This window comes from Diceros bicornis, chromosome 15 (genome assembly GCF_020826845.1).
Source record: "Diceros bicornis minor isolate mBicDic1 chromosome 15, mDicBic1.mat.cur, whole genome shotgun sequence".
Lineage (NCBI taxonomy): Eukaryota > Metazoa > Chordata > Mammalia > Perissodactyla > Rhinocerotidae > Diceros > Diceros bicornis.
The window spans coordinates 10,635,801-10,648,750 of NC_080754.1; positions in this window are offsets into that span (position 1 = coordinate 10,635,801).

A 12,950-nucleotide genomic window follows, 5' to 3' on the forward strand; every position below is an offset into this window, starting at 1 on the left:
ATAACTGGGATAAGGTGTGTGTAGGCTACAGAATTGCAGTCCTTCGATTGTAATCTGTCCTAAGCAGAAACACACTAGAAACGGAATTCTGGTGTTCATCATAGCCAAGTTGACACATCCCAAAGCCATCAAGGGAGGCAAGGAGATTCTACAAGGCATAGGGCAAGGGCTAGGTGGGGAGACAGCCAAGACAATCCCAAGGGGAAGAACACAGAAGAGAGAAAAAACACTCATGGCTTCTTTTAAAAGGTAATTGAGGGGAAAGTGCAGTCATAAAACCCCAATGGGGACTCCCATGCAAGATGGCAATGGCAAATGTTCAGTGTTTATGGGAGAAGGAAGAGACCTTCTGGGGTGGGAAGGTACCTACAGGATTGAGCACATAGGAGGCCTACAGGGCAAAAGGATAGGGAGGAGGTAATGGAGTGAGTCCCATGGGGGGAATGGGACAGACCAAAGGCTCAGTATGTCTGAAACATTTAATAGGAATAACTAAATGACCTACCAGATACAATCAATTCTCATTACTCGTGGTAGTTATGTTCTTTGAAGTCACTGTGAACATGGAATTAGCAAATACTGAACCATTTCTCCCAGAGGAAATATAGGGTTAAGTCCCTGTGAGCCTCTGGTCACAACATTTTCACCAACTGATCAATATACAAACTTGTTTTATGTGTGTTTCTGTTTAAAGACACCTTATTTAACATATATTGCGGATTCATTAACATTGAACCCATGGCCAACAGTTCTATAACTTACACCTGAGCAAAGCTTAGGTAACACACGTATTTTCTCTGTAAGGCACAGCCTAGCCTTCTTGTGCTTAGGAACACTATTATACTTGTAGGCCGTATTAAATAGTAAAGTCACCAACAAAAAGCCAAAAATGCAAAAAACATGGCACTAAATAGATGGAGAAAAGGACATTTGCTTACAGTATGAGAGCTGAAACAAGATGGCAGAGCATCACCTTGTTTGACCTCAGCTGGGCATGTGCACATCAGAGGACTCAAATTTTTCACCATTCTGTGCATGTCCACGACTGATTGTGAAAACCCTATGAGCATAAATATTGGAGTTACAAATAAATGTTAGTGAGCAGGTGAATTCACAAATATGGAATCTGCAAATAATGAGGATTGACTGTACGTAGGAAGATTCACCTTTCGATTAATGTTAATGGTTGGAGAGTCCCAGTACCTGACACTGTTTATGACTCCATCCTAGAAATATTTGTGATTAAGTCTACAGTATGCGAAACAGGAGATGAAAAATTGAGCATGCAATCCATTATCCATGCTTTTCTGGATTCGGGGCATCTCGACATTGAAGCTCCTTGGCTTAAATTCTGCTGATCTCGTCTGCTTGTGGTTTTCATTTAACAACAAATGCTGTTCTGCCATTGAGTTTGGGGCTGTGGTTCGTGGCTTCTTATTTTGTTTATTCTATCTACCTATGGTTTCTCCACTGTGGCTGGCCATGCAACAACTGCTTAGTTGTCCTGCTCTCATCAACTCTTACTACATGAGCAGTAAACGATGACTATCTGCGACTCTGCACCTGCACAGAGAAAAGTAACTTATGAAAAACACCTCAGGCTAACAGCTCTCACTCTAAAAGTATCAATTCTAAGCTTAAGTGGGCCCGTAGTGCTAACTAGCAATTCTAATTCTCTAACCCATTCCTGTTGCCTTCTCTTAGGCAACTATTTCATACCTTTACTTCTGTCTTAGTTTGCTTGGGGTGACACAATAAATACCATAGACTGGGTGACTTAAACAACAGAAACTTATTTCTCACAATTTTGGAGGCTGGGAAGTCCAAGACCAGGGTGCTTACAACAGTCAGATTCTGGTGAGAGCTCTCTTCCTGGCTTGTAGATGGCCACCTTCTCCCTGTGTCATCACTTGGCAGAGAGAAAAAGATAGCAAGATGTCTCTTCTTACAAGGGCACTAATCCCATCATGAGGGCCCCACCCTATTGCCCCTATCTAAATCTAATTACCTCCCAAAGGCCTTCTCTCCAAATGCCATCATGTTGGGTGTTAGGGTTTCATCATATGAATTTGGAGGAGAGGGCACAATTCAGTTCTTAGCAATCTCTCTCTTAACCTCAGATTCAGCCAAGTGTGGACTGGTACGGCTGTTTGCTTATGAGTAGACTCCATTATATTTGGAACTAGACTGACTGCAACACCATGGTCTTTAGCCTCAGTTTCCGTTGATGAATCTACTTCTTATCTTGCCAAAAAAAGAATTAATCAGAAGAGAATTTCTATACCTTCCCAACATAACATCTGCTCATCTTCTTGAATCTGGACTCCCATCCCTGCTCTCCCTCCCAACAGCGTAAATGAACTGTCTGTGCTTTGATCCAAAGCCAGTCCCTTCCTTGTGCTCTGGACCCCTCCCTTCTCGTCTACTCAGGGATCTCACTCTAGCAACTGACCCCTCTTGCTCCTCCGTCATCAAATGTTTCCTCTCTACTGGACGATTCCCTCCACATTATAACATACCTTTATTTCTCCCCCAAAACAATTTCTTGACCCCTCATTTCCCTCCAGCCATTCATTCCTAGTTTTTCCTTTTCTTTAAAACTTTTTGAAAGAGTTGTTTGTGTTTATTATCCTTCAGTTCCTCTCCCTTCATTCTAAATTGTTTCCACTCTAGAGAAGTTTTCATCTCCACCACTCAACCAAAACAGCTCCTACCAAGCATACCAACAACCTCTATGCAACTAAATTCAATGGTTAATTCTCAGTCCTCAACTTATTTGGGTCATGTGGCACTATTTACGCTCTCCTCTGGACACATTTTTCTCACTGGGCATCCAGGTTTTTGCCTAGTCAGGTCTCTGTCTACCTTTCAAGATTTATTTTTCACCATGTTGACCTACTACGGCTCCCTATTTTACATTATCTCCCAGCCTTTGCACATGTTCCCTTCCTGGAATGCCTCCTCTGCCTTGCCTGAATGATAAACTCTCTGCTCCTTATTCAAGACTCAGTTCAAATGTCACCTCCTCTGTAAAGCACCCCTAGGTTCTCCTAGGCTTAGCAGGTGCCACTTCTCAGGCTCCTACAGCATACCGTGAGTGACAACAGTTATTTGTCGGACTCCTCCATCTAATTACAAGCTTCTGAAAGGCATTTTTTAAGTAATTCTTAGTAATACATGGAGTAGTAAAGAAACAATGTACACCTTTAGAATGCACAGAGCCAACGCATTATTTACTTAGAAATAAATTAATTTAAGAGCCTTATTATTTCTCACAGTGATTTATAAATTGAGAAAACTCTGGAAGAATATATATCCAACACATTAATAGTGATTACACCTGCATGTAGGGTTATTGATGTGGTTTTGTTTATTTGCATGTTTTTTCTTTTTTTCTTGTTTCTTGTGCCAGCAGATTTTAAATATAATGTGCCAAAATGATGACCCTAATAATAAAAAATAAAACATTATATTCCTTCATAAGAATTAAATCATGTTTATAGAGAGGAAATGATGAGAAACTGTTTGGACAGAGTACCATTTAGACAAAAGAATGTTCAACGTGGAATACAAAATATATTGTTTCTCCTGTTGTCTAGTTTTTGTTCAGTGAACACATACTGCTTTTGTACTACGAAATATGCATCTTAAATATCAAAATAACTTAGAAATATTTCTTAAACAATCTAAAAAGAAAATAAATGTGTCTGGTGAGTCTATCTTAGTTTTTACGGTAACTTTGAATAGCCCAGCCAAAAGATACATGATCTGAATCAAACACAAGCTCATTTGGCTTCTTCACTAATCCAGAACGGTGAGCACATTCTTTTGCGTTATTATATGTCATCAGTACCTGTAGGAAACGAGGGTCTTTGAACAGTGCTAAGGTTGTCCATTGGTGTCTTATACTCCGAACACTTTAAGGTCAAGGTCCTTTGCTCTGGGCTTGTCCCATAATATTTGTGATGAGTGAAAAAGCACATAAAAAGGGTGGGGGGTGGATTTACAAAATCACCTATCGTTCCAGGTAGCCTATTTCAGAAAAAAATCACCAAACTAAACCACATGCTATAGAAATTCTTTCCTGAATTTCTAGCATAAGTAAACTTTGTCTTTTTTTTCCTTGGAGAAGACAATAACAAGACTAATAACAATATTTAAAATGAGATATCATTTTATCTTTATGTAGTCTATGTTGACAAGTCTTTTTTTTATGTTAACTTTCAAACAACTTTCATCTTTCCTCTCTATAAAATATTACTTAGTTCTAGGTTCACCAATTAGGGACTACAATACCGTATTTTCATAATTGGGATCATACTTTTGCATATTGTGATTCAAGTTTCCTGATACATTTAGAAATTTTGTGCATAGTCTAAGGAATAATGTGATAGGAAGGCTGAGCTACATGTCTTGATTTTGTAATTTTAAAAAATTTGTTTGGCAAGTCATAGTAAAATTACAGTAATGATACCTTATTTCCACAGAGCCTTTCATCCTAAGATCTTAAAACATCCAACATTTAGAGCACATTATTAGGCCAGGCTGACTCTGTGACAAAAGTACCGTAGTTTAGAAATGTTTAAATTTTTCCATTATTTGTCTTACTTCCTAGATTTGTTGGTGCCTTTGGAATTTTCAAAGAAAGTCTTGTTTACTCTTGATAGAAAAGCTGCTTAGAGGATTTCACAAACAATGTCATTTAGTTTCTACAGTAGCACAAAAAGCGTGTGGAGTTTATTCTTAGCCCAGACAGAGTAAAAAAAATTAATTAAAAGTATTTTTAATATTTTGAACATCTATTATGCATCAAGCCCTGTGCCAGCCATGCTACATTTGATATCTTACTAAAACTTCACAAGAACCCTACAAGATATATATAATTATTTTTAATAGACATGGGAGAAAACCATATGTATAATGGTTTAAGCTACCTAAGAGCTCTCAGCTAAAAAACCTGGGCTGGAATCCAGATTTCTCCAGCTGCATTTTTTTAACACCCTGGTTGCTTAACAATTAGAGGAATATAGAGGAGACAGTGGAGGAGGTTTTTATTACCCACATTTTTCTTTGCCTCTTTCATCTATTAATAATCCCAACTATTCATCACAAAGTTAGATTCAGAAGTAGGAGTCAAGAATATTGACAGATATTCTTCATGACTATTCATATCTTTGAATGGCACAGTGTGGATGGTCAGATGACTTCTAGATAGTAGGTTTGTTTAGGTTACTCAAGGTCCTGATGTCGTAGGATAGAGCAGTGTTTCCCAAAGCATGCCACATACACCACCACCGGTCCACAAGATAATTTTGTTAACATTTGAACATTTTACTAGTTATATTTTGTTAACATTTTAATAGTTATATATTTTTAACATCTATCAGGTAACAAATTAACTAGCAGAACAAACTCTTACACTTAGAGATGTTATTACTCGCAATAAGGCCAAAATAGGTAGTGCTATAGTAATCCACTTTGCACAGATAAATAAAACTTCTTCAATAATTAAACTTCAATAATTAAAACTTCTGCTTTGGATGTAAAGAAGATAGTATGAATGGACAGATGGCTGGTATAGATTCTCATGTATCAAATTTCCATTCTCATCATCATGCATTTCTTACTAATCTACCAATGCATCACTTTTGGAATTGAAACTATTATGGGTAAGAGGTTTAAAAGAGTTTTAGGCATAATAGAAGAGATTTATAACAAATACGAGCATTAGTGGTAATAGTAATAAAACCACATTAATGACTGAATCATGTTAGTGTTATAGAAATTCTAGCTTCAACAAAAAACAAAGTATTGCACAAATATGATGAAAATTGTTTGAAATTTGGAATTTATTTGCCAGCTGAGAGTGAATCTATTTCATTATATGCTGTGTTTAGAAATACTGGTGTCATTTTGACACATACAAAGAACACTATGAGAAACACCAAAATCTCTGAAACAAAATAGAAGGACATTCAAGCATCCTAGAAACTAAAATGCTGTGTGTAATAAGGATAAGAGTACAAAAGCTTTATGGTGTCATGAAATAATTGGTGAAACATGCAGAATCCTACCAGCAAAAAAATGTAAAAGCAATGCACTGTGGACAAAGCAAGCAAAATGACTGATAAGGTGCCCCTGCCAAATAACAGAGTGCATTTTAAAATGACAGAGATGAACAGAAAGTAAAGCAGCAATTATTATTCAGAGAATGGCAAAGCCAACACAATTCTCCGCAGACTGATGAATCCACTAATATTGTACAGTCAGAAAATCTTTGATATGTATTTGTCTGACATAATCTGAATAAAGTAGTCTATAAAAACTTTGTCACAGCCAAACTGTACAACTAAAGAAGTATTTTTAAAATTTATTGATGAATTCAGATAATCAATAACAATGACAAGAAGTATCATCCGGTTAAACACAGAAAGTGTCAAAGACGACGGTTCCACAAGGAGATTTGATTAATACAGTCAAGCTATTGCACATGTACATGTCCACAGAGAAATCCTAGTCAGTAGAGAGAGGCATAAAGATTTAAGAAAAGTATTTATTAAAATTGTCAATCATATGCAGGCCTCTGAGTTCTTAAAATTTTCTCAGGCTTTCTGAAAAAATTATCATAAGTTAAAAATCAGAAATTACTGCCATATGTCATTTGTTAGATTCCTTGCTGCCAACAGGAGGCTTTACATATCCATTAAAGTTGATATATCTACAAAATATTGCATACCCAGTCCTAATATGGTTGTATCACAAATTTAACCTTCCTTCCAGAATGATTTGAAGTTCTATTAGCAACGTGAATAGCCAAAACAACTTTGAAAAAAAAGAACAAAGTTGGAGATCTTACACTATCTGATTTCAAAACTTACTATAAAGTTATAGTAATCAAGACAGTGTAGTATTAACATAAATAGAGGCATAGAGATCAATGGAACAGGACTGAGAATCAAGAACCCTTATCTTTATATTCAATAGTTTTTTGACAAAGGTGCCGAGACAATTCAATGGGGAAAGACACTCTCTTCAACAAATGGTGCTGGGACAACCGAACATCTTTAAACACAAACATGAATCTTTTACTAACACCATTAATTAAGTCAATTAGCTAGCGCACACATATATGACCTAAAAGTGGATCACAGACATAAAGATCTAAAACTATAGCGGCCGGCCCGGTGGCGCAAGCTATTAAGTGTGTGTGCTCCACTGCGGCGGCCCGGCGCTCACGGGTTCGGAACCCCGGGCGCGCTCTGACGCACCGCTTGTCAGGCCGTGATGTGGCTGCGTCCCGTATAAAGTGGAGGAAGACGGCCATGGATGTTAGCCCAGGGCCGGTCTTCCTCAGCAAAAAAAGAGAAGGATTGGCAGATGTTAGCTCAGGGCCGATCTTTCTCACACACACACACACACACACAAAAAGATCTAAAACTATAAACCTTCTAGAAGAAAACATAGAAAAAAATTTCTGTGACATCGATTAGGCAAAAAGTTCTTAGATACAATACAACAATCACCAGGTATAAAAGGAAAAAAACTGATGAATTGAAATTCATTAAAATTCAAAAACTTTTGTGCTTCAAAATACATCATTAAGAAAATTAAAAGAGGGGCAGCCCCGGTGCCGTAGTGGTTAACTTTGCACACTCCGGTTTGGCGGCCCTGGGTTTGTGGATTCAGATCCCGGGCGCAGACCTACACACTGCTCATCAAGCCATGCTGTGGTGGCATCATACATACAAAATAGAGGAAGATTGGCACAGATGTTAGTTCAGCAACAATCTTTCTCAATCAAAAAAGGAAGATTGGCAACAGATGTTAGCTCAGGGCCAATCTTCCTCACCAAAAAAAAAAAAAAGAAAGAAACGAAAATTAAAAGACAATCCACAGACTAGGAGAAAATATTTGCAAATCATATATCTGATAAAGGACTTGTACTGAGAATATATAAAGAACTCTTAACAACTCAGTAAGAAGAAAGTATACAACCAAATATAAAAATAGGCTTGAATAGACATTTCACCAAAGAAAACATACAAATGACTATAATCACAAAAAAAGTGCTCAACATCATTAGTCATTAGTGAAGTGCCAATTAATACCACGAAAAGATACCACTACACACTCACAAGAATAGCTACAATCAAAAATATAGATAATACCAAGTGTAGGCAAGGATGTAGAGAAATTTAAACCCTCTTAACACTACTGATGGGAATGTAAAATGGTATAGCCACTTTGGAAATAAGCTGGGTAATTTCTTTAAAAATTTAAATACAAGCTTATCATATGACCCAGCAATTCCACTCTTAGGTATCTACCCACAAGAGGTGAAAACGTATCCACACAGAGATATGTACATAATGTTCATAGCAGTATTATTCATAATATCCATCAATTGATGGAGGGATAAACAAAATGTACTATCCATGTAATGGAATACTATTCAGCAGTAGAAAAAGAAAATATTTATATATTCTACAAAATGGATGAACCTCAAAAACATTATGCAAATTGAAAGAAGCTGGGCACAAGAGAGTACATATTATACGATGCCATTTATATAAGATGTTCAAAAAAGACAAATTCATAGAGACACAAAGCTGATCAGAGGTTGTCTAGGACTAGAGGTGGGAGTGAGGAATGACTTCAAATGGGCTCAAGGGAATTTTGTGAGGAATGGAAATGTTCTAAAACTAGACAGTGGTAGTGGTTAAACAACTCTATAAATTTACTAAAACAAAAATTACTGAAAAAAAAGGATGAGCATAAGGCTGAGATAGATCACTTGCACCATTGGAGTGCCACAAACCCTTGCCAGTTTCCAGAATTTAGCCAGCTCTTTGAACCCACCAACTTAAGGAATGATTAGGTCCCCATGAGGAAGTACTTGACATACAATATTAGTAATTGACCCAGTTCTTCTCTTGTGGAATCTGATTATTTATTCAGGTAAGCGTCCATGAGGGAAAGGGGAAAACCCAGATCTTATGATGGTTCTTGAATAGAAAGTCCTAATCAACACCGAAACCCGAGGAATTAAAATGCTATAATGTCTACATTGACTCACCGAGAGGGCTTGTTAAAATACAGATCCCTGAGCTCCTTGCCAACACAGAGATTCTGGTTCAGAGATTCTGAATTTCTAACAAACTCGCAGGTGATGAAGACGATGCAGGTCCACAGACCACACTTTGAGTGGCAACTGTTTACATGATATCATGATGGAGAACTTTCATTTAATCCACTCACAGTCTGAGACAAAAGTTGCTTACAGGGCATACACATGAATCACAAAATTACGTAAACATGGAAATATAATTCTGTAATGATGTTTACCTCAATGTGCATGGAATTACATCACTACCTGCGTTTAGTCAAGGAAAATTATTTGGTTCATCCCTTATTTTGTCTCAATCTTTTAGTTCAATCATTGGAACTCATTTTGTCTTGTAACGAAGAAAGATTATCCATTGTTTCTGATGAAATATATGAATAATGTATTAACATTTTATTAACAACTACTATGATCCATTAGTAAAAGCATATGTTACATGAAAGACAGCTTTTTAAAATGAAACTGAGCCCCACAAAAGAAAATATACTACTATATATAACATCAACTAAGAACATAAATACTTGGACAATGTTCTTTGAATACTCAATTAAACTCTAATCTAAACCAATAATACACAGCCAAACTCTACCTAAAATGTGCAGGAGAATAACTCTACACCTGGACATCGCTTTAAATGTTGTCAAACAATTGTGTGCTGTCTTTGTTCTTTACCTTCACCTTTACTGTATGAAACTTCACATTGGTATCATCAATTAAAATGCAACATTTCCTACAAATCAAAACCACAATGAGATATCACTTCTTCACTTCTGTCAGAATGGCTATTTTTAAAAAGAGAAGACGTAACAAGTGTTGGAGAGGATATGGAGAAAACGGAACCCTTGTACACTGCTGGTGGGAAGATAAATTGGTGCAGCAACTATGGAAAAGAGTATAGAGATTCCTTAAAAATTAAAAATAGAGCTACTATATAATCCAGCTACTCCACTTCTGGGTATTTATCCAAAGAACACGAAAGTACTAATTCAAGAAGATATATGCACCCCTCTGTTCATTGCAGCATTATTCACAATAGCTAAGACTTGGAAGCAATCTAAGTGCCCATCAAAAGATGAATGGATTAAGAAGAGGATGAGTGGATTAAGACGTGGAATACTATTCAGCCGTAAAAAAGATGAAATCTTGACATTTGTGACAACATAGATGGACCTTGAGGACATTATGCTAAGTGAAATAAGTCAGACAGAGAAAGACAAATACGGTATGATTTCACTCACATGTAGAAGATAAACAAACAAGCACATAGATACGGAGAAGAGATTGGTGGTCACCAGAGGGGAAGGGGGCAGGAGGAGGGTGAAAGGGGCAAAGGGACACAGAGGCATGGTGATGGATGGCAACTAGACTCTTGGTGGTGAACACGATGTAGTCTATACAGAAGTCGAAACATAATGATATACACCTGAAATTTATATAATGCCACAAATCACTGTTACTGCAATAAAAATAAAAACTTTAAAGAACGTGTTTCCTCCCAAGCACTGCTACTTGTTAGAGTCAGGAATATGATGCATTAAGTTGGATCACATCATGAGTAATTGCTGGATTGTTGCTTTTAAAATAACATCTCTATGTGTGATTTGAGCTGAAATACGTCAGCTCCATTGCCAGAAGCAGATATTATTACAGCACATTTCAGAGGTGTAACTGCTTTCAAAAGAATTTCTTAAAGCATTTTCCTTTTATCACAGGAAAAACTTCAGAGCATGCACGTAAACTCAAGACAAAGCCATGCCTCTCAACGCCACCTCATTTTCCCACACAGTGTTCTCGTTCTTCCATTTACACCCCTCGGATGACTCGAGGCAAGTACGTATTGCTCTGCCATCCTTCATCCCTCTCTCTAATAGACAGGATATTACCTGCCCCCTAGCTGAGGAGCTAACACCATCAGCAAATTGCTTTAAATTTCTGTTCAGAAACCTTGTCAAATTTTCTTCTTAAGATTTTGTTTATAAATGTGCTGGCAAGAGTAGAAGCTTTGGAAAAAACATCAGTGCTGCACAATTCTGTGAAAGCACATTTTGGTACAAACCTAATTTGGCCAAGGGAGTAAGTGAGTCACTCCTCTTCACTGGGTGGCCTCGAGACACTGGTCAAGACCGGAAGTACTGCTGCCTAGAGAAAGCAGCCAACTCAATCAGGATCCCCCGACCCCCAGGACCTGGCCTGACTGCCAAGAGTCCCACAGAAGAAGTGAAGACCCCTCGGGAGAGGCCATATAAGGATACCTTCTCTGATTTGAAGGTCTGCTGACAGCTGCATATATTAACCTAGCAAGGGTGAAACTCCCCAGCATGTTGCTGCTCACCCACATCCACGTGAGATACAAACACCTGACTTATCTCCAAAATAGAGCCGACTTTTAGCAGCCTTCTTTTCTTATTTTTGTCATTTTTTAAAAAAGAATAGTTAGATAGCTAATTGTTTTATCAGGAAAACACACCTCAAATCTGTTTGCATGAAAAGAGTATTTCCTGAAGATCCTGGATTACACCCCAGAATCAAAGGAAGAACAGGAACAAGGGCCCCTCTGGGTACAGGGCCAGGAGCAGGGACTCAAATGTCGTCAGCCCTGTCTCTGCTCTCTGTCTCCCTATCTGACTCATCACTGCAGGATGGCGCTGCTCTCCCCGTGTTTTCACATGGAAGAGGACATGGCCACATTTTCACAGCTCCTGAACACAGAGGAAAGATATTTTCCCTCTCCCAGCTTCTGTTTAGAACGTCCCGGAGGATGCTGGCTAACTTAGTCTAGACCCCTTGCTGACCCCCGGCCGGGTCACTGCACCCACAACCATTGGCCCAGTCAGCTGGTCATCTACCTCTGTGACCAGGGCAGTGGGTGTGAGACTGTGTGACCTGTGTGACTGGCTGCCCCCAGCAAAACCACAGGACCACTTCCCCCGAAGGAGAGGGTGCCAGGGTAGAGCAGCAAGATGGCAACCACTCCTGCCCCATTCATATGTGAGAAAATAGACTAAGTCGCAGATTAAGATACACACACACACACGCGCACACACACACGGTGAAACAACAGAGCTGGAAGAGAATCAAATCACATACACGACGTTCCAATAGCACCATTTCTAAGGGTTTTAATAAACACATCTCTCATAGCAATCTATTACTGAGATAGATTTTCAGAAATTCAGTTTAGGAAGAGCTGAGAATTTCAGACTTTCAAATTGATTAATCCAATACCTGCATTTGGAGAGGTCAGGGAAGATAGGAGAAAACTTCCAGTACATTCTTCAACAGTCTGGGGACATGTTAGTCAAAATATTTCTAGTGACCCAGAAAAGAGAAGTTAGACGACATTCTGAGAATCTTTTCTCTCTATTCACAATGGCTCCCCTTCCGTCACCTTCGTCTCCAGAGAACAAGGAAAATTCTGTTGAGTTCAGATCTCTGACAAATGACCAGTGTTATTTGGAAGTGTCTGTAACGGCCTAACATCTAAAACTTCGGATTTATGCATGATCTTCGGTAGAATTTTTTTTAGTTAACTAGGTGGCTTAATGGTACAGATTCATATTGAGATATCATTATAAGCCAGGAAAAATATTTCATTTTATCTCTGTGTAGTTCTTGCAATCTAAATGAGACCAACTTTTTTATGAGAGGGAAGGAATCCTATTAGGAACTGAAGGCAAAGCTTATTCGAAAACACTTCAGGCTTTAGAGAATTAAATCAAAGTAAGTGGATTATTAGACTTTATGCAAAAGTGTAAAAGCAAATATTAAATAAAAGTGTCTTGATTGATTGGATATAACCCAGGTTGAAACCAAATTTGAGGGAGAG